The sequence below is a fragment of the Prionailurus viverrinus genome, chromosome E3, assembly GCF_022837055.1.
Source record: "Prionailurus viverrinus isolate Anna chromosome E3, UM_Priviv_1.0, whole genome shotgun sequence".
NCBI classification, from domain to species: Eukaryota; Metazoa; Chordata; class Mammalia; order Carnivora; family Felidae; genus Prionailurus; species Prionailurus viverrinus.
Genome location: NC_062576.1, coordinates 11,961,664 through 11,984,979, shown reverse-complemented (window position 1 = coordinate 11,984,979; position 23,316 = coordinate 11,961,664). Strand labels below are relative to the sequence as shown.

Here is a 23,316-nt window from a genome sequence, read left to right as displayed (position 1 = left end):
ACAGAGGGAGACACAGAATCCGAAGCAGGCTCCAGGCTCTGAGCCGTCAGCACAGAGACCGACCCAAGACTCCAGCTCACAAACGGTGGGATCATGACCCGAGCCGAAGTCGTGCATTTAACCGACTGAGCCATCCAGGCGCCCCATGAATGCACCCTTTTTATATACAACACACAGTTTTGATTTTCTCCCATGCACGGATTTGTGCAAACACTAACACGGCCAAGACACAGGCTGCTCTGTCACCACAGGGGGCTCCTGCATGAGACCCCCGCCCTCTTTACTTCTCTTTCTTTCTAATTGCATCCCTGTCCCCAGCAACCACCAATCTTTCCTCCATCTCTGTAGTTCTGACATTTGAAGAATGTGATGTAAATGGAAGCATACAGTATATAACCTTTTAAGACTGGCGTATTTTCACTAAGCATAAAGCCCTTGAGATCCATCCAGGATTTTGTGTATATCAACAATTCATTCTTTTTATTATTATTATTATTATTATTATTATTATTATTGGGGTTTTTTTTTCTGAGTAGTATTTCATTGGCCAGGACTCATTCACCCACTCACCCATTGAAGGACATTTGGATTCTTTCCAGTTTGGGGTTGCTGCAAAGAAAGGTGCTGCGAACATTTGTGTTCAAATTTTTGGGTGAACGTAAGTTTTCATTTATCTGGGATAGAGCCGCAGGGTGTCATTGCTGGGTCCTATGGTCAGCGTACATCAAATTTTCTTTAAAAATTGCCAGTTTCCCGTCATGGCTGTTCCACTTTCCATAACCACCAGCGATGTATGAGAACCCCCCGTGTCTCTGCAGTAACTAGGATTATGTTTTGTTTTCGCCTTTCTAATAGGTGTACAGAGATCTTTCACTGTGGCATTTTTTTTTAAGTTTATTTACTTATTTTTCAGAGACAGAGAGAGAGAACACAAATGGGGAAGGGGCAGAGAGAGAGGGAGACACAGAATCCGAAGCCGGTTCCAGGCTCTGACCTGTTAGCACAGAGCCCGTTACGGGGGCTCGAACTCATGAACCGTGAGATCATGACCTGAGCTAAAGTCAGATGCTTAACCTACTGAGCCACCCAGGTGTCCCTCCTTCACTGTAGTTTTAATTTGTATTTCATAAAGTTGAATACTTTTTATTTTTCCAGATGAACTTTAATTTCTAGTTTTTTTAATTTTTGAATTTCATTTAAATCCAAGTTAGCTAAAATTAATGTAATAATGACTTCAGGAGTAGAATTGAATGAGTCGTCACTTACATATAAACCCAGGGCTCATCCCAACAAGTGGCCTCCTTAGTGCCCATCACCCACTTAGCCCCTCCCCCTCCCCACCTCCCCTCCAGCAACCCCTCAGTTTTGCTCTCTGTATTTAAGAGTCTCTTATGGTTTGCCTCCCTCTCTCTTTTTATCTTGTTTTTCCTTCCCTTCCCCTATGTTCCAGATGAACTTTAAAATCATGATTCAAAGGTGTCCCCCGCCAAAAACTTCCATTAATATTTTTCTTAGATTAGGCCGAAATATACCTTAAGTTGACAGTAATTTACATTCTTAAATATTCAGTCTTTCCAATCAAGGGATATAGTATCTCTCTCCATTATTCATTAATATTTTTCCCAGTGAAATTGTGTATTTCCCTTCAGATAAGTCTTGCACATTTTTTATCATATTTGGTATCAGTCTTTGCTTTGCTCTATCTCTTCTGTTTTTATTTTGCAACGTTCCCAGATAGGATTTTCTCACTATATTTTTAAGCATGTTGATAGACTATAGTAAATATATTTATTTTTATTTGCCTTTTATTCAGTCGCTTTTCTGAACTCTATTACGAAGAGAGGAATAGCTTTACAGTTTTTCTCGCTACATAAATATACGCAGTAAAATAAAAGAGTCTAATAGTTAATATTTATTGAGCATTTGGAAGGTACCAGCAAGAAACCGCGCTCCAGAAGCATTATTTCACTTAAATCCATTTGTCATCTTAAGAAAGACTCATTGGCTAGGTGTACCTCTTTGCTAGAATCAACTGTGCCTCGAATTGGGGTCTGCTGTGAAATGTACTCATAGGTTGTTCTAGAACATGAGTGCGCATGCCCTGGGCAGCTAGTCAGATCACAAGCCCCCGCTGAACAATCACACCGGCATGTCACTTGCAAATGTGTGCAGGGGGCGGGGGGGGGGGGGGGGGGGAGGGGAGGGGGGACAAAAGGTAGAAAGTTCCAGATAAACAAAGAAGAGAGAGGGAAAGCAATGGTTCTGTTGGGCCAACATAAAGGACAGGAGCTTTTATGTAAATGATTTGAGGTCCCCCACCGCACCCCTGACTCCCATCTGTTGTGGACATCACAGGCCAATTACAGAAAGCAGGTGACTCATAGCTCAGCCCGCCCCCTTTCCTTCTCTCCCCACTCCACCCCCTCACAAGCCTCCTTGCCCAGAGCGGTGCGTCTGATTTCTTGGCTCGGCCATTTGAACATCTCTTGAGTGGGAACACGAGTTGGTTTATTTTGATCCTTCCTGGTTTGAAAATTGAAGTATGTGCAGGGCGTCTGGGTGGCTCAGTCGGCTGAGCGTCTGACTTCGGCTCAGGTCACGATCTCACGATCCGTGAGTTCGAGCCCCGCGGCGGGCTCTGTGCTGACAGCTCAGAGCCTGGAGCCTGCTTCCGATTCTGTGTCTGGCTCTCTCGCTGTCCCTCCCCTGCTCACGCTCTGTCTCTCTCTCTCTCCCAAAAATGAATAAAACAGTAAAAAAAAAATTTTTTTTTAATTTAAGTATGTGCAAGGGCACATTTATCTCTCAATTCCACTTTAACCGCCTTCCGTCAGAGTTGATAGGCATTATTCCGTCTTCTTTATTTTTTGAATGGCCTATGATTATGGTTGTGGTTTCCTCTTTGACTCAGCAACTTATTATAGTTTTTGTTTTAATTTCCAAGTAAGTGGGTATTTTAAGCATTTACAATTATCATTATTCTTATTTGCATTGTGATCGGAAAATATGAACCCTGCAATTTCTGCCTTTTGAAATTTATTAAGTTTTCCTCAAGACCTGCTATATGGCCAATTCTCTCATAAATGCTTAATAGGGAGGCAGAGTCTCTGTAGATTAAAGAGGTTTATAGATACATAGAGATGTGATCAAAGTAGATAGACAAATAGATATTAATGAATCCACTCATATTTTTCTGTTCAAATGTTTCATCATTAAAACACACAGCTACTTAAGGATTTGTGTTTTCTCTCACATGTATTGTTTCCTGTTTTTTTCCCTATTTTTATTTCTATTTTATTTCTATTCTATTTCTATTTATTTCTATTTTATATTTCCTACTTCTATTATTTCTATTTCTATTTTTATTTCTATTTTTCTGTTTTTTTCTATTTCTGATAGCTGTCTTTTATATACCTCTTGGTACCCTTGAATGTTACACCCATCACCAGAACGGAATGTCCCTTTATGTTAATGTGTTTTGCCTTGAACGCTACAGTTTCCGGGGCCTTTTTACTTTGAGTTCTGCTATGTCAAATTACTTTGCTCAAGCTTGTTGTTTCTGTCTGCATTTGAGCCGTAATGCCCACTGTATCTTTGCTCATCCTTGACGCAAAGTGTGGTGATGCAAGTTAGTCTCACCACCCAGGTGCATAGTCAGAAAACCCCATTCTAGAGCATTCCCTTGTCCTCTGGCTGGACTACCTTTCAGGCACAGATGTGACTAATGTGTCCTTCAATATTTTGTGGAAAATGAGAAAGGAGAGTCACACTTTTTCTTAAGACCTAAGTCAATGCGTCAGGGCGTGTGCCTTTCTGTGGTTTTTACGAACACAGACGATGACCGGTTTTCACGTTAGCCCCAAGTCTGTGGTTAGCCAATGTCAGCTGGGTGGCCAAGAAGAAAGAAGGCAGGGTTCAGTGAGGACGGGCTGCCTAATCCTGATTTGTATTTCAAGGTCTTCTCGCCCTCTGAAGGAGGCCGCTCAGACCCTTGACTTGGCTGGACGCGGCTGCGCTTTGAAGGAGAATCAAGGCAAGGCTTTCAAACATCAAGGACATGAATTCATTTTACTGGCATGTATTTCTGGTCTAGCCAATCAAAGCTGAACAGGTAGCGGGGTGACAGTAATTTATACATGAGAAGAGGAACAATTTAGAATTTCTAGAAATGTAACTATGGCAACAAATTAAGAAAGTTAGCTACAATTTGTCATTCCTTAAAGTCATGCATATTACATTATCCTAATAATTTACGTAGTAATTACTTAACAAGCTCAAATGAGAGGAATAAGTAATCATGTGAGCCCACGGCGGAGATTTATGTGTGGTTTAAGAGTGGATGGCCTTGTCTTTTTCATTAAACCTTCCTATTTTCTACGCATTAGGTATTCGGAAAAATGGATGACCTCTGCTTTCACAAATGTCAGGGCTGTAAAAGCAAAAATTGTCCCCACGAAGACAGTCACAGAAAGTCAGCACTACATACTCAGCTCTTACAAGTACACGGTCAACGGTGGAATGTTTGGGTTAAATAGTCGTATTCTGGAGTGTCTTCGGTTCCAGTCTTTAACAGAATTATACATTGGCCACGAGGGGAGGACAGATTTTATCCACTTCCTCATCAGTCGTTTGAGGTACGGGTGGCCAAGTTCTTTGGTGCAAACAACCCTTCGAAAGGGCGAATCTAGAGCCAAGTTGTTGATTTTCCGGAGGGTGACATTCTACGGGGCCCAGAGTCGGTCAGGATCCAGGAGTGTTTAGGTAACCCGGCCTCAGGTCTATGCCAAAGGAATTATTAAATTCCACCAACATGGCAAAACACACTTTTCCAACGTTTCTCCTAAAGTCAGCCCGTGACCTGGTCCCTTTGGCCCTTGGGACACAGTATTTCCTCTGGCCATTCTAGGCTTACTGGTAGAAACAAGGACAAAGCAAAAGCAAAACAATTATTCCACAGCTTCTTTCCACGTAGAGAATGGTTGGGAGAGCCATCCTTTGCAAACTCCTCCCTGTCCTCACGTTGGCCCCCAGCTTCCAGGTCATTTTCCACGTCAATTCCACAGTGTTTAGTGAACACCTACCATGTGAGAGATGTTGAGAAACCATCGTGACCCAGGCCCGTCTCACAACATACGGTGACGGCCTCATGCTGGTATGGAGTATCCTTCTCCCCTTCCACCCGCCTCCTCCTCAGTTATTCACTCATCCTCCTCTCCTTAAGAGGAGTAAACCCCCTCCTCCCAGTCATCAGGTGGCCTCCCTTTCCCTGGTGGCAGCTCTCAACTCCCGTCCTTCGACAAATCTCAAAACACAGCACGTTAAAGCCTAGGCCCGTAGTTCACCTGCTCCCGTTTGCGTGTTTGTTCATTTCGCTACAATTAGATGCCATACAAGTGCTTTCAGAGGGCAGAGAGCCCTTTGTACAAACAGACTTGCATCTGCAGCCAGCGCCTTGGTATAACAAACAGCTGTAAGCATTTTTAGAGGGGGATAAATTAAATCTTATTTTAAAGGTAGCTAGGGGAGTTGGTTATTTAAAACGATCACGTGTTCGATCTTTTGTGAAATAAATAAGCTCCTCTTTTTCCTGCTTTTCTAGACCATTAATCTATTTTTTTTTTTAAAGATATGTTCAGGGGCACCTGGGTGGCCCAGTCGGTTAAGCACCTGACTTCGGCTCAGGTCACGATCTCGCGGTTCGTGGGTTCGAGCCCGGCGTCGGGCTCTGTGCTGACAGCTTAGAGCCTGGAGCCTGCTTCTGATTCTGTGTCTCCTTCTCTCTCTGCCCCTCCCCTGCTCTCGCTCTCTCAAAAAAATGAATAAATGTTAAAAAAAATTTAAAAAAAGATATGTTTATATACCCAAGCACACACACAGACCCATACTGTGTGTCTGTGTATGCATGTGTGTTTGTGCTTGTGTGCGTATCTGATTTCGCCTAATGTAAGGGCATCTGTAAAGTGCCTAACAGAGTGCTATGGGTGATTAGCTTCTATTTAAAGGGCTTTTTTCCCCATCTACTGATGATGGCAAGAGGGCAGGGAAAATGATTAACAGGTTAGAAGCAGACTGTGAGGGAAGACTAAAGGATTTATGGATATTTGCCTGGAGCCAGAAGGCTGATATGTAGTTAATTACAGTCTTCAAGTTAATGAAGCAATATTTTATGGGTGATAGCTAGCAACTGTGTTTTTTATTCCAAGAACAAGAAGACCTTATGTCGCAACAAGACAGATTGAGTTTAAAGTAAGAATTTTGAATGTCGAAGTTTGAGGATGAGCAAATCAGCACCTAGGCAGATCTTGGGATTACTCTCTGGATTTTTCTCTTCCGGGGAGAGAGCGCGAGCGAGGGTGGGGCAGAAGGAGAGGGAGAGAGAATCTTAAGGAGGCTCTGCCCTCAGCACGCAGCCTGACGTGGGGTTTGATCTCCCGACCCTGAGATCATGAGCTGAGCCCAAATCAAGAGTCGGATACTCAGCCAACGGAGCCCCTCGGGCGCCCCCCTCTCTGGATTTTTAGTAGTCGATAAACCCCTTCTTATGAAGCTTCATGTTACTCAACTGTAGCTCTAGCCCCACAGCAAACACTTAAGTAACGTTAGTCTCCGTGCCTTCCCTCCCACCGTCCTCCTAGTCACAATTCCCTCCGTCTTCCATCTATACGTCGACACCCTTCTTATCTTTCAATGATTATTATAAAGCTTCTCTCTCTACTCCAGAGCTCTCGCTTCTTGGCTTGCCCACGTATTGTTTTGTCAGAGTGCATTAGTTAGGATGAGCTCGTCTTCGCCGCAAAACCCAGCAAACCTCCAAATCCCGGTGGCTTAAAGGGAAGGCTTCGCTTCTTTGTTTGGATTGTTATTTAGGCCGTCAACTTTAAACAGTGACTCAGAGATCCTGGCTCTTTCCTTCTGGTGGCCTTGCCGCCTCAGGACCTCTATGAGAGATGTGGCCCGGACAGAGTCGGAGGGATAGTCATGTGCTAACTCTTCAACACTGTGGCGTGGGTATGGCAGCATCGCTTCGACTCACGGCGCATCTCCCGAAACCAGTTCTGCACAAATCCCCCTGCCTGCGAGGACAAAGGAAAAATGCAGGGGGCACTGGAGGTCCTTATGGGCATGTAGGCAACTGTATTATAGTTCTTTACTGTGTGGAATCATCTAACTATTGAAGGTTCAGTGGCCTATGTCGTTCTGACCTGGCACTTTGAAATTGGTACATGTCTATTGATCATAATGATGGCGTCAGTTGTCCCACTTAAGAATGCCGGTTTTAGGGGCGCCTGGGCGGTTCAGTTAGTTGAGTGCCTCTTGATTTTGGCTCAGGTCGTGATCTCATGGTCATGGGATTGACGCTCTCCAACATTTGACCTGATTTTTTTGTTTGTCTGCTGAAGAACGTTAGAGTCCTACACATCTGAGGTCAAACCTTCTTTGTGAAACGCAGAGAACAGGTCAGGGGAGAGGATCCTGCCTTTGTGGATTATTGTGAAGAGGAAAAGGAATCAAGTATGAAGCCATTCGGCTAAGTGCCCAAGATATAGGAAGGGCTCAGTAAATGCTACCCACGGTTATTATTCAATTATTGAAACAGCAAGTTTGAAGTATGTAAGGGTGAGTTTATGGATATCGTGGTTTACTTTTACTATATGAAAAAAATATTGTAGAACGAGGGACAAATGAATTGACACGAAGGTCATGAAGAAAACAGCCAAATGCTAACAGTAGACTATAGCTGGTGGGCATACGACTGTTCACTGTACAAAAGCTTTCCATTGAGCTGCATTTGGAATGGTATTGTAATAAAACATCGGGGGGAATCAGTAAATTTAGATATTTTTCCCCTCCCTCCCCCCGCCCCGACATACAGAAGACTGAAACCTAGCACTTGCCTTGGACGGGTTCCTAATAAGAATTCAGGAATCTGGTTGATGCCCCCTCTTAACTTCTATGTGATGTTTAGAGGGCTGTCTGCCTGGCAACTAGGGCACAGTGGGACAGGGGAGGAAGGAAGCAGGTGTCTGAAGCACCAGGAACCAGGATGCGGAATTTGCTGCCGGGTGTTTGTAGAGGGTCCGCATCAAATACGAGCCTCTTTTGTCTTGCACGTTATCCACTGGGGAAAATCAGGGCTAAATACTACTGCAGTGGGCCGTGTGTATTCCGAGAGGAAACAATTCTAATTCGATGCGGAGTACCTGATAGATTGTATATACTACCAAGACAGCAGGAGGTTCAGGGAAATACAAGAAATTCTGAGCAAGTAGAGGGCAGTACAACTCAGCAAGCCATGCTCAGAAGGTGCCACCTCCAGGGGCCCCTGGGGGGCTCAGTCGGTTAAGTATCTGACTCTTGACTTGGGCTCAGGTCATGATCACACGGTGTGTGAGATCAAGGCCCATCAAGCTACCAGCTCAGAGCCTGCTTGGGCTTCTCTCTCTCTCTCAAAATAAATAAAGTAAACTTAAAAAAAAGAAAAAAGAAAGGCCACCTCAAGACCACAGTTACAATCATTGAAACTGACGCTGCGTAACGTCCGCTCCATTCTTGCGTTTTAAATGCGGAAGAAAGAGAAGCCTGAGACCCAATGAAGACAGACCGAGGGTGCTGACAATTTTGGTTTCAAACACAGCCCTCCTCTCTTCTAGTGAAGGCGCGACAGAGTACCTCGGGGTGCTTTCTACCCTCCTGTCTATTTCCATCGGTGTCCCCGGCACTCACCCAACTGCTGGAAAGGGACAAACACAGTCTGAGGTGGAGCTCTGGGCTGCCTTCGCAAACCCTTTTCCAGCGAAGTCTCCCAGCCCTCTCCTCGGAGCTGACTTCCAGCCCCAGGCGCCCCCTCTGTGGGGAGTCTGCAGCTTCCTTTGTGTCCCTCGACCACAGCCTTAATGGAAGCCCTCATGACTCCCGACCTGGACTTCGTCAATTGCTTCTTGACCACTTTCACAACACTCAACATACCCCCGCCCCCCAATATGTCTTTCAAGTGCTGCAGAATTACCTTTCTCACCACACGGTTGCGGGCACATCACTGCTCCCCTTGGGTGTTTAGGGCCATTCCCCACCTCCCCCTCTTGGGATCAAACGTCACCCAGGGACTCCTCACTCCCTAGAGTCCATTGGATTCCACCAACCCTGGCACGCCCAGGCAGTTCAGGCTATCAGTGGGCTCCGGGGGGGGACCCCTGCTTTGTGGATACAGTCTGGAAACCTGTAGCCATGATCCAAGCCCCTGCCTGTGTAATTCTTCCCTTTCAACTCCCAGAGCAAATACTGGCGCCCCCATGAAGGGGTCTCTATTGAGGCACCGATAGCCCCCCTTTCCTTTAATCTCCCCTAACGCAACATTCGGCCTTCCAGTATGGGATTTCCCATATTTCGTCTTATGCCACAGCTTGATTTTTAGTCTCCTTGCTAGATTGGAATCTTCTTGAAGCTCCAGGAGAGGAAAAGCCAGGCTATTACTAAGCGCTTACTCTGTGCCCAATTTCCTTGTCATCTGTTTAAACCTCACCCTGACGAGGTGGTGGGCAGTCATTATGCACCGTTCACAGCTGAGCGAGACAGGATGGAGACCCCAAGTGCCTTACCCTTTACACGATCTCAACAAATACCTGAGGAATGAATTAACCGGATCATCGCCAAAGGTTTGGGACTGTTTATTCAGATATGGCTTCTCCAAGTTCCCAAAGGACTCAAAGACAAAGAAAAATGTTTGGTGTTGCGTTTTCTGCTGACCTTTATTGATGATGCTTTCTTATATATGCATCGAAGGGCCTCTAATACCCCCATTCTCAAACAGATGTTTAGGACGGAGTTATGAGTCTTAAGAGTTAAGATTCTTAAGGAGAGGTCAACACAGGAATGTGAAATGCTGGCTGAGAAGCAGTTGACCTCCTTCCTCCAAGAAAGGGGAAAGTCAAGTGGCAGATGCTTGCTCTTTTCTAGAAGACCAGACCAGGCCTAAGCTTGGGTGTGCTTGTCTTGGGATAGGGACACGATGAGAATGCACCACCCTCAGAATCTTCAGGGAACAGCTAGCTTAAGAAGGGGGACAGTATCTTTCACTCACTCAACCACATTTCGGCCTTTTGCGGGGGCGTTAAGAAAAGGAGGTGGTGTTGAGGGGGTCGAAGGATCCAGATGGAATCCTTCTGGATGGCGTGCTCACGCGCCTTATCATTCTGCCCAGGAGAAGCCCCGTACAACTTCCTTTCGTGCTTTCAGTGCCCAGATGGTGCCTGGATCCGTTGCCGGAAGGAGAAATACGCTCAAACCATAAATCCATTTGGACACTTTCCTGAGAGTCTCCAGTTTTGTGGCCTGAGTAATTTCATGATAAACGAGATGAGCAGATAGTCTTTCATTCGTCTAATCAGGATTAACTGAGAATCCAGACACTGTGCTTTAGGTTGGTGGAGTGAACACATCGTGTGAGACGGAGCGGACTTCACACCTGTGTTGAGTTAGGAGAAGCTTTATCTCTTGGGAGAGCAGCTTGGTAATGGCCTGGGCCCACACGTAAGGGGATCATGCAAAGCTCCTGGGGATCTGCACCCCACTCTTTTCTGAAAATCACCACAATTCAACTTCAAAGTTTCTATCTTTGCGGTGCCGGCGAAGATACACGATGGTGCTGTTATCTTGAGCCGTTCCCACACTGTTCGAACCAAATCCCATAACCCGTTCATGCTCGGTCTTCGCAGTTGTAACTTCAGATGATGCCTGGTCTCCTGTATTCGCGTTGTTGACCCCCAGCCTCAAGTTAGGATGGGATCAGGCTCAGTCGGTTAAGCGTCTGACTTCACCTCAGGTCATGATCTCACGGTCCATGAGCTCGAGCCCCACGTCGGGCTCTGTGCTGATGGCTCGGAGCCTGGAGCCTGCTTTGGATTCTGTGCCCCCACCCCCCTTCTCTTCTCCTCCACTCGTGCTCCGTCTCTGTACCTCAAAAATAAATAAATGTTAAAAAAAATTTTTTTAAGTTAGGATGGGATCCAAGTCCTTGAATATATGGAACAATTATTTGAAATGTCCAGGGATAAGAAAACCTAGGGCAAAAGACACCTGTTTCTCAGAGAGACAAAATGGAGAAAACTAAATCCGCCCTCAAGGTCAAGGGTTGGGGTGACTAGGACATGGGCGATGGGATGAGTATCAAAAGGTAAGACAAAAAAGCACAGAGAAGCTGGAAATGAAACAGTGAGGGTCTGAGGAAACTTCTAGGAAGAAGGATAAAGGGTCAGAAGCTTTAGGTTAAAATGCATACGTAGATGGATTGGTCTCAGGTGACACAGGGCAAGGAAGGACAACTGTGTGTCTGGGTATGGCCCGTGATAGAGGCAGTCATGGCTACAGAAACGACATCGGAGAGTTTCCATGGGGAACGAACTCTGACATCACCCTGGAATTTCAAATCGTTCCAATGCAATCACGCTCCCTTCGGGGGGTGGGGGTGGGGGTGGGGAATCTATTTAACAGTGCTTCAGAGAATTTGTATTTCTACAAGTTACAAAACCTTTGAAGTTGCACTGAAGTTACACCTCAATGTGCTATATTTGCATCCTATTCATTCATTCACTTGGGTTGTTCTTCCTAATCTCTACATCACAGCACAAATCCCTTTCATGCTCCATTTCCCACACACCGAAACCTCCCATTTTGTAGGTAATGTTCTTTTCTTCCATTATGGTTACAAACGACTGGGAGAAAAACACACAGGCCTCAACCAGCCCTGGGTAATAACCTGCCTACCTCCACAATGTGAGTTCCTGCTAACTTCTTGTTTATTACACCTTCTCCACGTACGATGGTTCCCTGTCAGAGATTTTTCTAATGACAGAGGCTCTTGGGAGAGCAAAAGTGGATTGAGAGATGGGACGTGACTTTAGACTTCTTGACGGCGACTTGGGCTCAACCTGTTTCTCCCAAATTGTTATTATTTTTTTTTTTCACTTTAATTGTACCTAAGGTGTTTTTTTTTCTTCAAACCTTTTGTTAAAGAACAACATTGTAGCGGGGTGCTTTTTTTTTTTTTCTTCAAAATTTGCCATACCTAGATATCCGGTCCAGATACTCTTTCGGAACATTGCCTTTCCCCATCTAGAGACGGGGTCTATTTTTCCTCACCTGAATATTGGACGAGCCTTTGTGGCTGCTTTGATGAACAAAATGCAGGGTGAGTGACATTACGAGGTCAGAAAAGGCAATATGGCTTCCCCCTGACTCTGCTCACCCTTGGAACACAGTCGCCATGTTGTGAGAAGCCCAGGCCACATACAGAGGCTCCCTGTGGGGGTTGCAGCCAAGTCCCAGCTAAAGTTTCACTTGACAGCTCGCATGAGTTGTAAGACATGGGAGTTGAGTGAGCCTTCAGATGGTCCTAGTGCCCGGCCTCTGATCTGCCCCAGCTATTGCCAACTGGGGCAAAGATACAATTATCCCTGTCAAGCCCTGCCAAATTACAGATTTGTAAGAAAAAATAATTCTGCTCTTTGCTTTAAACCACCGTGTTTGGGGTGGTTTGTTACACAGCACTAGCTACCTGGAACTAACAGACACAGAGAAGAAATACACACACAATGCCATAAGTAGGCCGGCCAATGAATTTTCACAATCCAAACACAGCCATGCCACCAGCACCCAGATCGTGAAATACCTTCTCGGGGGGCACCTGGGTGGCTCAGTGGGTTGAGCGTCTGACTTCGGCTCGTGTCATGATCTTGCAGTTCGTGGGTTCAAGTCCCGCATTGGGCCCTGAGCTGACAACTCAGAGCGCACTTCGGATCCTCTCTCTCCCTCTCTCTCTGCTCCTCCCCCTGGCACTCTCTTTCTCAAAAATAAATAAACAAAAAAAAAAGGGGAAGGGGGGCTCCTGGTGGTTTAGTCAGTTGAGCATCCGATCTCAGCCGGGTCACGATCTCACTGTTCATGAGTTCAAGCCCTGTGCTGGGCTCTGTGCTGACAGCTCAGAGCCTGGAGCCTGCTTCAGATTCTGTGTCTCCCTCTCTCTCTGCTCCTCTTTTGCTCTGTCTCTCTCAAAAATAATAAACATTAAAAAAGAAAGAAACACCTTCTCAGAAGCCCTCTTCACTCCTTCTTCTGGTCACTAATTGCCAAACATAACCACTAGCCCAACAGCTTGGGTTAATTTTGCCCGTTTTTGTATTGGTCAAATTTCACTTGGCTTTTGTGCCCCATCAGAAGTAAATGAGGCCGGACATGGATTGAGATCCCAGGAAAGGGAAATCCAGTAACCAGAAGCATTTCCAGTTACATGGGGACCCGCTGAGTGTGAGGGACTGAATCGTGTCCTGCCCCCAACCTCCAGTCCATGCCAAATTCATATGTTGAAGCTTTAACCCCTGGAGTGACTATATTTGGAGCTAGGACCTTAAGGGTAGTCAAGGCTAAAGGAGGTCATGGGCGTGGGGGTGCCTAATCCCATAGGGCTGGGGTTCTGATAAGAAGAGGAAGAGATACCAAGAGAACATTCACGGAGGGAAGGCCATGTGGAGATACAGTGACAAGACAGCCATCTACGAGGCAGGAAGAGAGCTCTCACCAGAAACCACCCCTGCTGGCATGTTGATCTTAGACTTCTAGCCTTCAGAACTATGATAAAATAAATTAATGTTGGTTGAGTCACCAAGTCTGTGACACGGAATAGTTGATGGAACTGAGGTCTATGACGGTAGAGCCCTTGAGTGAAAACAAAAACACTGAGGCAGATGTCCCCTCAAATCTAGAAGGTGTCGCTAAAGAGCTATGGTGTAGAGTCAACGATGAGTAGACATCCTTCAAGTTCAGAGTTTCCGCCCAGAGGGTGCCCTTGATGATCCACAGCCATTGATGATGGAGAAAGCCTAAGGGCATTGGCTACCAGAGTTGGACACACTCGCCTGACCATAGCTGACTGGAAGAGAGGTGAGAACCTAGTCAAAGTTGAGCCCATTGGATTTACTCTCTCTCTCTTAAGCACCGAACCTAGAGGCAAACCAAACAGCAGCAGATGCTGGGGTTCCAAGGTCATCTCGTCTCAGGAGTAGTAGCTGATTTAACTTATGCATCATGGCAAATAAGCTAAAACAAAACAGCAACAACAACAAAAGTAAGCCAAAGAAAACAGAAGAACGAAGTAGACACGCAAAGAGCAGCCCATACCACAGCCTGAAATGGAGACAGAGAGACAGCAGAGGCACAGAGACAAAATCTGGGGATACTTCCTGCAGGAAGGGCTCAGAGATTCCCTTCTTTGTTCTTAACATTTCCTTGCACTCGGGCCATTTAAAGTGATGCCAAAAGGGGCGCCTGGGTGGCTCAGTCGGTTAAGCGTCTGACTTGGGCTCAGATCGTGATCTCACGGTTGGTGAGTCTGAGCCCGCGTCAGGCTCTGTGCTGATGGCTCGGAGTCTGGAGCTGCTTTGGATTCTGCGTCTCCCTCTCTCTTTTCCCTTCCTCCATGTGCGCTCTGTCTCTCTCTCTCTCTCTCAAAACTAAATAAACATTAAAAAAATAAATAAAGTAACACCAAAGGTGGGTACTGAGGCATACGGAACACTGGGCCCATGTTGACAGGAGCGATTCCAGGCTATAACTCCTTTGGATTTAAAATAGTGAATCTACCCACCGCCCCACTGACGACTGCTTCTGGACTCGGGCAGGGTTGAGGCTGAAAGTTGAGGGATGGTCTGATCCACAGGGGGACCCGCATAGAGGACATGGCCTCCACCTGTTCCTCCACATCCCAGGAGTAGCTAGGGACTCTTAGCATTTTGTCCATGTCCCTTAGCATTGAGGAAAAGCCTCAGTGTCGTTCTTATATCGTGTTGTCTCATGAATTGTTCACGGACGATCAAGAACCTCTTGAAAACAAGCAGTGTGCCCCACTCACCTCTGTATTCCATTGGGTTCAAGTCCAAGGACACACTGCACATGAAGTGTTCAATGTCTGCAGAATAAATGCATCATCGAGTGGAAAAAAAAAAAAAAAAGAAGAAAAACCTGCCTTCCCATCCATTCTGTGACTAACTAGTTGTGTCACCTCAGGCAAATCAATGAACCTCTCTGGGCTTCGGTTTTCTGATAAAGAAAGATGAAATTAGGCTCTCGAGTCTTTTAGCCTCCTTCAAGCCGTCTCAATGTAGTTCTATTTATATTCTGCAAACCTATGAACCGCTCATAGAAGAGAAACCAAAACCCCAGTGACCGTCATCTCAAACAAGCATCTAAACGAGGCTGCGATCTGTCCATCTGTTTACTTGGAAGATCAGTCGCGTTCCCGTTTCAGAGCACTGATCCTGAGCGCCGTCTCTTCCCCTCCGAGGCTGCCCTGGGTCCCGTCCCGGTCTTGTCTTGTGTAGCAGGCTGACGTTTGATCTTGGGTTCACATTTGTTCCTGCTCTTACCACTCCTGGGAGGCTGTATTACCCTCTTCTAATGCCGTCAAAGGCTACCTTTCAGTGTATTGTGTTGTCATCTTGTAGACGCTGCCGAATGTTAGCGTCGCGTCGCCCAGGGACCCCGCGGGACCGGTGAATGACAAATGAGCAACGCACTGAAATTTCTCTCTTTCAGCTGGTCTCCACATAAAACTTGCAAACCGTAAGGTTGTCTGCCCTCATGGCTAAGGGATTTCTGAATGTAATTTCTTTGCATCCCTGCCCCCCGGACCAACGGCTGGCAGGTGTGACGGGAAGGACGCGTAGCTACGAGCAGAGAATCCTATTCCAGGCTGTTGTGCCACCAACTAGCTTAAGTCAAGAGTAATACACTCAATGTCCTGTACTCTAGGTCCTACATGTAGATTTTCTTAGCTTACCTTATAGAAACTGTGGCTGAACTGCTATTTTCTTTTATCTTATCTTCTTTTATCTTATCTTCAAAATAAATAAATATGCTTTAAAAAAAAGTGCCCAGTTGTGTAAACTCACGTGGTATCATGGTGTTCTATTATAAGCTCTGGGGGAGGAAATGTGGTAAGATCCCGTGGCTTCCAACGGTGATTGTTCGTCGCTAAAGCTCCAGTCTCTGAGATGGCTTTCCCAGAGTGGGTTGGTCCCCTGGGACACCAGATTCACAGGCGGGTCCTCCCAAGCAAAGCTCTGCGGTGTCATCCGTGCTGTCGTGAGCTGCCTGAATGCCCCCACGTCAAAGCAGGGCTCTGGGATGTAGTGGACGCTACTGGGAGCTGCCCAGATGCCCCACTCATGAACTTCTCCCCTCCAAGAACTTGCTCTCAGCTGAAGAGGGATGCCTCGCTCAGAGCTATCCTCCCATTCAAGGAAGTCTGCGTCTTCTAATGCTCAATACCAGGGCTCTGGGGCGTGGCAGTGGTGTTAATAAAGCCCCAGATGCCTTGGCCCACCCTGGGACAGACGCGAAAGGCCTTCCCAACCCCGGAGCTCCCTGGCAGATCGGCCAAGTTCAATTTCTTCACCGGCCAGTCTTGTTTTCTTCCACAGGTTGTTGATCCTAGGAACCCACCCTAATGAATTTCCGTACACACATCTCAGAGCATCAGGGCCCGCCTCGAGAAGGGCCTTACGTATATTCACGTATCAGAAGGGCGTTTACCAAGCCCATGCGCTCCGGCAACAAATGGAGCTCGCTTTGAACCTGGACCGTAACACCTGCTAGCTGTGCCTCTTTGGGCAAGTTTCTGGGCATATCCAAACTTGAGTTTTCTCATCGGAAAACCCCTGGTATTTATAGTAGGCAGTTCCTACAGCAGGCTAGACGTGCAAATGTGCTCACTGCCGTCAGGCAAGGTGCCTGGCTCTGAATTGTTACCAGCTTTGAGAAGGCCTTCAGCCAAGGGATCTGCATGACCTGGTTCAAACCAGTGGGTTCCAGGCTCTCTGGGACCCCTGAGACTTACGGGGCGGGGGAGGGACCTTTGGAAACTTCCCCTCTCTGCAGCGTAAAGTGGAGGGGGGCGAGGCGAGAAGTCTCGCCTGTAGAGAAGTCTCCTCTGAGGTCTGCCTTGTTTGGACGGTGGGTCCCTTTCGTGGCTGTCTCTCTTGAAACTCACTTGTTCCAATTGTTCAAGGGCAAGGGGTGGCCTTTTGTTTGAGCGGCTGGAGTGGTTCTTGGCTTGGAAGGCTCAGCAGGGCCCGGGCCAGGCTCTGGGGCAAAGACCAAGAATGGAGGGGACGATGAAGGTTTTGACCGGCTGCTGTCAGCTTCAGGCCAAAATGCCTGTGCTTTGGTCCTACTTCCTGTGACTATTGTCACCGCTACAATGGTCAAATCCTGACCGATTCTGGAGCAGTGGTTTCACACCAATTACATATTGTACAGACTCTAATAATTGCACTTGAAAAAAGGAGGGGGGCGGCGCTTGGGGGGGGGTCAGTCGGTTAAGCGTCCGTCTTCAGCTCAGGTCATGATCTCGCAGTCGGTGAGTTCGAGCCCCGCGTGGGGCTCTGTGCTGACAGCTCAGAGCCTGGAGCCTGCTTCGGATTCTATGTCTCCCTCTCTCTGCCCCTCCCCTGCTTGCGCTCTGTCTCTCTCTCACAAAATAAATATACACTAAAAAAATTTTTTTTAAATGGGTGGGGGGTAGTCACCATGACCATGAGAGGGGTCCCCTGGTGGTTAGTGGTTAGAGACCAGGGGCAAAGCCCCACCCAGTGTGTGCAACACTCTCATCCCAAGAAAAAATGCCCCCACCCTATATTTGAATAGTACCCCCACTGATTCACACACAGAGGACACGCATTAAAGAGCCTTACTCAGCCTGATTGTAGTCAGGTGCTCAAGCAGCGCAGATTCGAGGAAGCCTCTGACCCCACCAGCATGCCTCATCAGAGCGTGAGGCCGTGGCATTGTGGCCGGAGCGAGAGGGCCCCGTGTCAGTGTCCTTCCTGGAAATCTGCTGAGTAGGAAGTCCGGTCTCTGAATGCTGGTCACCTCTCCACTCTTTCAATCAGAGGAAAGAACCACCATTGGGAACCCCTTAGATTTCTGGTCCCGTTGATGTCCCTTATGCTATGTACCAAACCTGTGCATTACAAGGGCATTTTAAAATTTTTTATTTATTCATTTATTTATTTAGAGAGCACGAGCAGGGGAGGGACAGAAAGAGAGAGATACAAAACCCGAAGCAGGCTCCAGGCTCTGAGCTGTCCGCACAAGAGCCCAACGTGGGGCTCGAACTCGCGAGCCGTGAGATCACGACCTGAGCCGAAGTCAGACGCCTAACTGACTGAGCCGCCCCGGCGCCCCTAGAAAGGTATTTTCTTTTTTAAGAAAGAGAGGCTATAGCTGTCATGAGAATTTCAGCACGGTCTCCCCCACACTGCAACCACTACATTCCGTGCATCTGAAAACAAATTCATCTGCTAATTAACTTTTAACGGGCTCACCCTTGCTCATGATCTTGCCCAGACCTTTCTGCTGGTGTGTGTGTGTGTGTGTGTGTGTGTGTGTGTGTGTGTGTGTGTGTGTGAATTTTCCTTTGAAGCATGCCATACTCCTAATGCAATTCTCTCTACCCCCCTGATGTTTGAAATACCTGGTTTCTCCTTCCCCTTCTCTGTGCATCTCCCTCCTAATCCGGGCACATCTATTTGCCCGGCTACATGGCACTTTGAGTTCAGAGTGGTGATCCCGGCCTGCCTTTCCCATCTGTTATTTCCATCCACCTGACGTCTTCGTAGTAGCCTTCCGGAAAATAACAAGACCCTCCTTTACAAGCCATCCTTCTCTCTCCAAACACTTGATGTCCAAACTGTGGGGGCACCGGAGGCACTGATCGGGGCAAAGGAGTTCTAAGGCGCTGACCGTACAGCTGCAACAGCCTGGGAGTCAGAGTTTCAAGCCAATGCCTGGCAGCGACTGGAGACAAAGCCTTAAAAACTCTAGGGCGAATGGAGAGAAGAGAACCAGGTGAATTGCCCCGGGCTCCGAGCACGCATGAGTTTCTGAGGGACTGGTGAGACCCAGACCTCACCGTGGGGAGCAGCTTGGGGAGGGGGGGGGCAGGGAGGAGGCAGCTCTGTGGGCCTGTGGGGGCCAAGCGCCAGCCCAGGAGAAACAGTCAGGCCTGAGCTGCTAGCAAAGGGCTCAAAGCCACCCCGCCACAGGAACCGGCAGCTGGCCTGGGCCCCTGGGACACCGGGCGCCCACAGAGCAGAGAGCTCCTACCCGGGGCCCTGAGCTGATGACGGCCATGGCATAATCCAGTCATCGCCTCTGCCTTTGGCACCGAGAACGTAAGAGAAGTGGCCTCAGAAGCGTGGTCCGTGGGCCACGGGTCTCTGCGAGGTCGAGCTGCACCTGTGGGCTCTGCCCGGGGCCTCGCAGAGCTCAGCTCCTCCTGGGCGCCCTTTGTGAGATCAGTTCCAGACCTTGCCCTTGGCCGGTTGCCCACTAATCCCCTCAGCCGGTGAGGGTCCAGGATGGCACCTTTTCCAGGGAACCGTGCTTCTTAAGAGACCATCCTTAGACCCTGAGAAGCCTTTAGGGGCCAAAGGAATCGAGCTCTAGAGGTGATCTCTCAGGCAGGAGGTAGGGCACCAGCGTGCAGAAATGTCCCCCCTGGGTCATCGCTGCCACGCAGGACACAGGCCGGCTTTCCCCGGCTGGGACCAGAGCCGAATTTTCTACGAGAGGCACCACGCCTTCCTATATATAGCCTTGCTGACATCTGGTGAAAGGGGAGATCATCACGGAGGAAACACCACCAGACGGCCGCATGTAGTAGCACAGGGCAGGGTTCTCTTTTACAGCTTGGGACGGAATCAAACGACAGCGCACGGTCCAGTCGGTGCACCGGAACCTTCTAGAGCCTGCGTGTCATTTATGTCATGTGAGTCTCATAGCGATTGACCACAAAACCAGTGGCTCAAAAAAGAGCCTGGTTTTAGAGCCGGAAAAGGAGACAGTCTGGAGAAGCTGGATTCCCCTCGGCCCCTGTGCCTGGGGAGAAGGAGCCTCAAGTGATTACATCCGGGCGCCGATGGCTCAGTCGGTTGGACGTCCAACTTCGGCTCAGGTCATGATCTCACAGTTCGTGAGTTCGAGTCTCACGTTAGGTGAGTTGGAACCCCGCTTCGGGGGAGTCTAAACCCCGCTTCGGGTGAGCACAAGTCCCGCTTTGGGTAAAAAATTCGAGCCCTGCTTCGAGTGAGCCCCCTTTCCCTCTCTCTCTCTCCCTCTTTCCTTCCCGCCCCCCCCAGCCCCTTGCTCACTGACGCCCTCTCTCTCTAAAAAAATAAAATATAAAAAATAAAACCCTCTGATGCAACAAAAAAATTAAAGTGTGCTTACCAAAAATGAACAAAGGGATGAATGAATGAACACAAATCAAACCTCTAATCACGTACAGTTATACAAACAGTGCGGTCCTAGTTTAATCTTTAAATCTCACAGAAAGGGAATTTAACTGGAAGGTTAGTTTGGGGGTTGAATTGAGTTGGGATATAGCTCAGTAAGGAATATTCAGAGAGGAAAGAAAAAAATCAGAATACCTCGAGTTAAATTCTTCTGTACTGTTGGATTCAATGCTCAGGGCAGATTCACACTGGTTCCTGAAACCCACAGGTTCTGAGAATATTCCAAACGAGAACAACACCTAGACGTACTCAGCAAACACAGCACATACAAGGTGCCATTCGCAGAAAGCATGGAATAGAGCTGCGGGCCTGGAAATATTTCTGCCTTTGTATTCCTAACATTTTTTAATGTTTATTTATTTTTGAGAGAGAGACGGACAAACAGAACGCAAGCGGGGGAGGGCAGAGAGAGAGGGAGACAGAATCGGAAGCAGGCTCCAGGCTCCTAGCCATCAGCACAGAGCGCGACGTGGGGAACCCACGAACCGTGAGATCGTGACCTGAGCCAAAGTCGGGACGCTCAACCAACCGAGGCTCAACCAGAAATACCACCTACGATCTAAGTCCCCAGCTGCCCCCACTGTGTTTGGTGTTGAGTTCAATCTCTCTCCCCTATTGCAATAGTCTTGAATAAAGTCTTCCTTGCCTACTTAACTCTGTCCAGGATAATTTTTCTCAGATGCAACCCAGCGTATCGGACAGAACATTGGTCAGGAAGTCCTATGTGTTCAGTGTCAGCGTGGGCCCCTCGACCACTCGCCAGCACAAGAGAGTGACCAGCTTCAGGTGCAGGATGGTATCTCAGCTAAGAGATGAGCTAAGGCCTCGGAGACCTACAAACGGGCATCTGACTCCTTGCTACGGTCTGAACGTTGTATCTCCCCCAAGTTCATATGTTGAAATCCTAATTCCCAGTGTGATCGTGTTTGGAGGTGGGGACCTCAGAAGGTGATGGGATTAGCTCCCTGATAAAAGAGACCCCGGGGAGAGCTCCCTTGACCCTTTTGCCAATGAGAAGACAGCCATCTACAAACCAGGAAACGGGTTCTCACCCGACACTGAATCTGTGGGTGCCTTGATCTTGGACCTCCGGCCTCCAGAACTGTGAGAAGTAGATTTCCCTTGTTTATAAGCCCCCCAGACGACGGGATTTTGTGAGGGCAGCCCAGGTGGACGGATATCTTGCTTCCCATTAGTCCCCCTCTGGCCTTTGGCTGGCTACTTAGCTCTCTGGGTTTCTGTTTTCTTACCTATAAAACGAGACAATGATAGCACCTCCTTAGGGTTTTCGTGAGGAGTAAAAAATGAGGTAATGTTTGTCGAGAAGGAAGGAGAGAAGGAAGGAAGGGAGGGAGGGAGGGCAAAACACAATCTGCACGTCAATCCTCAGCTGCTCTTATGAAGACATATTACTTTCCACCTGCCCTTTCGACCAGAGAGGGATTTGGTCCCATCTGAATGGAAGTTCCAGCCCTTAAATGAATTTGGCAAATGTCTGAATGATAGTGCCTGGTCTTACTCTTCATAAATCAAAGCCGGGGACTAATTCCAACGATGCATAAACAGAAAATATGAAAATTAATGCTTGCAGGAACCTTATTTAATTTTGCTGTAAACGGATTTCCGTGACATGTATGCTGTTTGTGTTGTGCAATTGTGTGGGGTTTTTTTTTTACCCCCCTTTTTATATTTTGTTTTGTGTTTTCTTTTTCCTCTTGGCTCTGTTTCATGGAGCCTAGTTATCTGCACATTTATCTCTAAAATGACCTTCCTTTCTTGCAACGCATGTCCTTCTGTTTGTAATAAAAGGTCGTAAACTTGTCGGGCCCATCAAAGCCATTACTATGGCAATACACTACAGGATTGCAATTATTAACCTCTGGATAAACAGGCAGTCAGGGAAGATGGATGGAGAGGGATAAGGCTTGTGTTTATACACATTTATCTTTAGTAATTAGCCATCTGGGGGAAACCGCAAATACAGGCAACAGAAATTGATTTATCTTCAAATAATAAGTTTTGCTTTACAACAAGGTCTAAAAGTGGATCCTCTCAAGTGCTAATTTTGCGTGTCACTTGCATGCTTTAAGGATGAAAGTAGTAATTACCAGGGCTTTCATATGCAAAAGTAAGGTGCTGGGGATTGGGATGGCTTCATCTGGGAGAAAAAAAAGAGATGAACCCCACCCCCCACCCCCCCCCCCCCACCCCGGAAGCATGCCAGTTTCCAGAGGCTCCTCAAGGCTGGGCACTAGAGGGCTGTATCTCCCTGGAGGTGCAGGGCCATCCATGCGGGATCAGCAGCAGATTCACACGGTCGGGAGCTGGACGGTCTCTGGCTCCATGAGGGCATCCCTGACCACGGGCTAACCTTTCCCCAAGGATGCTAAGGTTCACGGCCAGGAGAGGAACCACGTCAACGCGGGCGCCAAGCGAGACAGGGTTCTCTGGCAGACCGCAGCCGGGATGGACGGATCAAGACGCCGTGTGTCTCATTTCCACTGCTGGCTCAGTATCTTAGGGCTTCCTATCCCCATTTGCACCCTGGCCACATGCCCTTCTGTTCCAGGAAGTAACAGCCCAGACCAGAGGGCAATTGGCCCGGGTGATTTCACTTTCCTTCCTCATTAACCCTCAGGGAAGCGCCTGCTTTTAATTAGCTGTGGTTCAAAACCATCCATCCAGGCTCGCACGTGGCACCCTCCGAGTCTGTTCAAAGACAAAGGAAAACAAGGCGGGACACCCCGGAGGGGCCCGGCGACATCCGACTGCTACAGCTGCGCATCCTCCCATTAAACCCTTCGCATAAACAGCCCCGGATCCCGCAGTCTTCCACCAAATGTTCTTTGAACTGTTGTTATTAATAACAAATCGGAATTAGCTGCTGTCTGAAATTGGCCCTGCAGGCCGCCACCTGTGAACCCCTTCGGGGAGAGGTGGGGCCACCTTACACGTGGCACCTGTCGGCACG

General features: G+C 47.8%; 1 long non-coding RNA gene across 2 annotated transcripts in view; it reads right to left on the bottom strand.

Moving 5' to 3' along the window:
* Positions 1-23,316, bottom strand: part of LOC125154357 (uncharacterized) — a 524,152-nt gene that overhangs the window by 68,439 nt on the left and 432,397 nt on the right. The window lies entirely within an intron of this gene.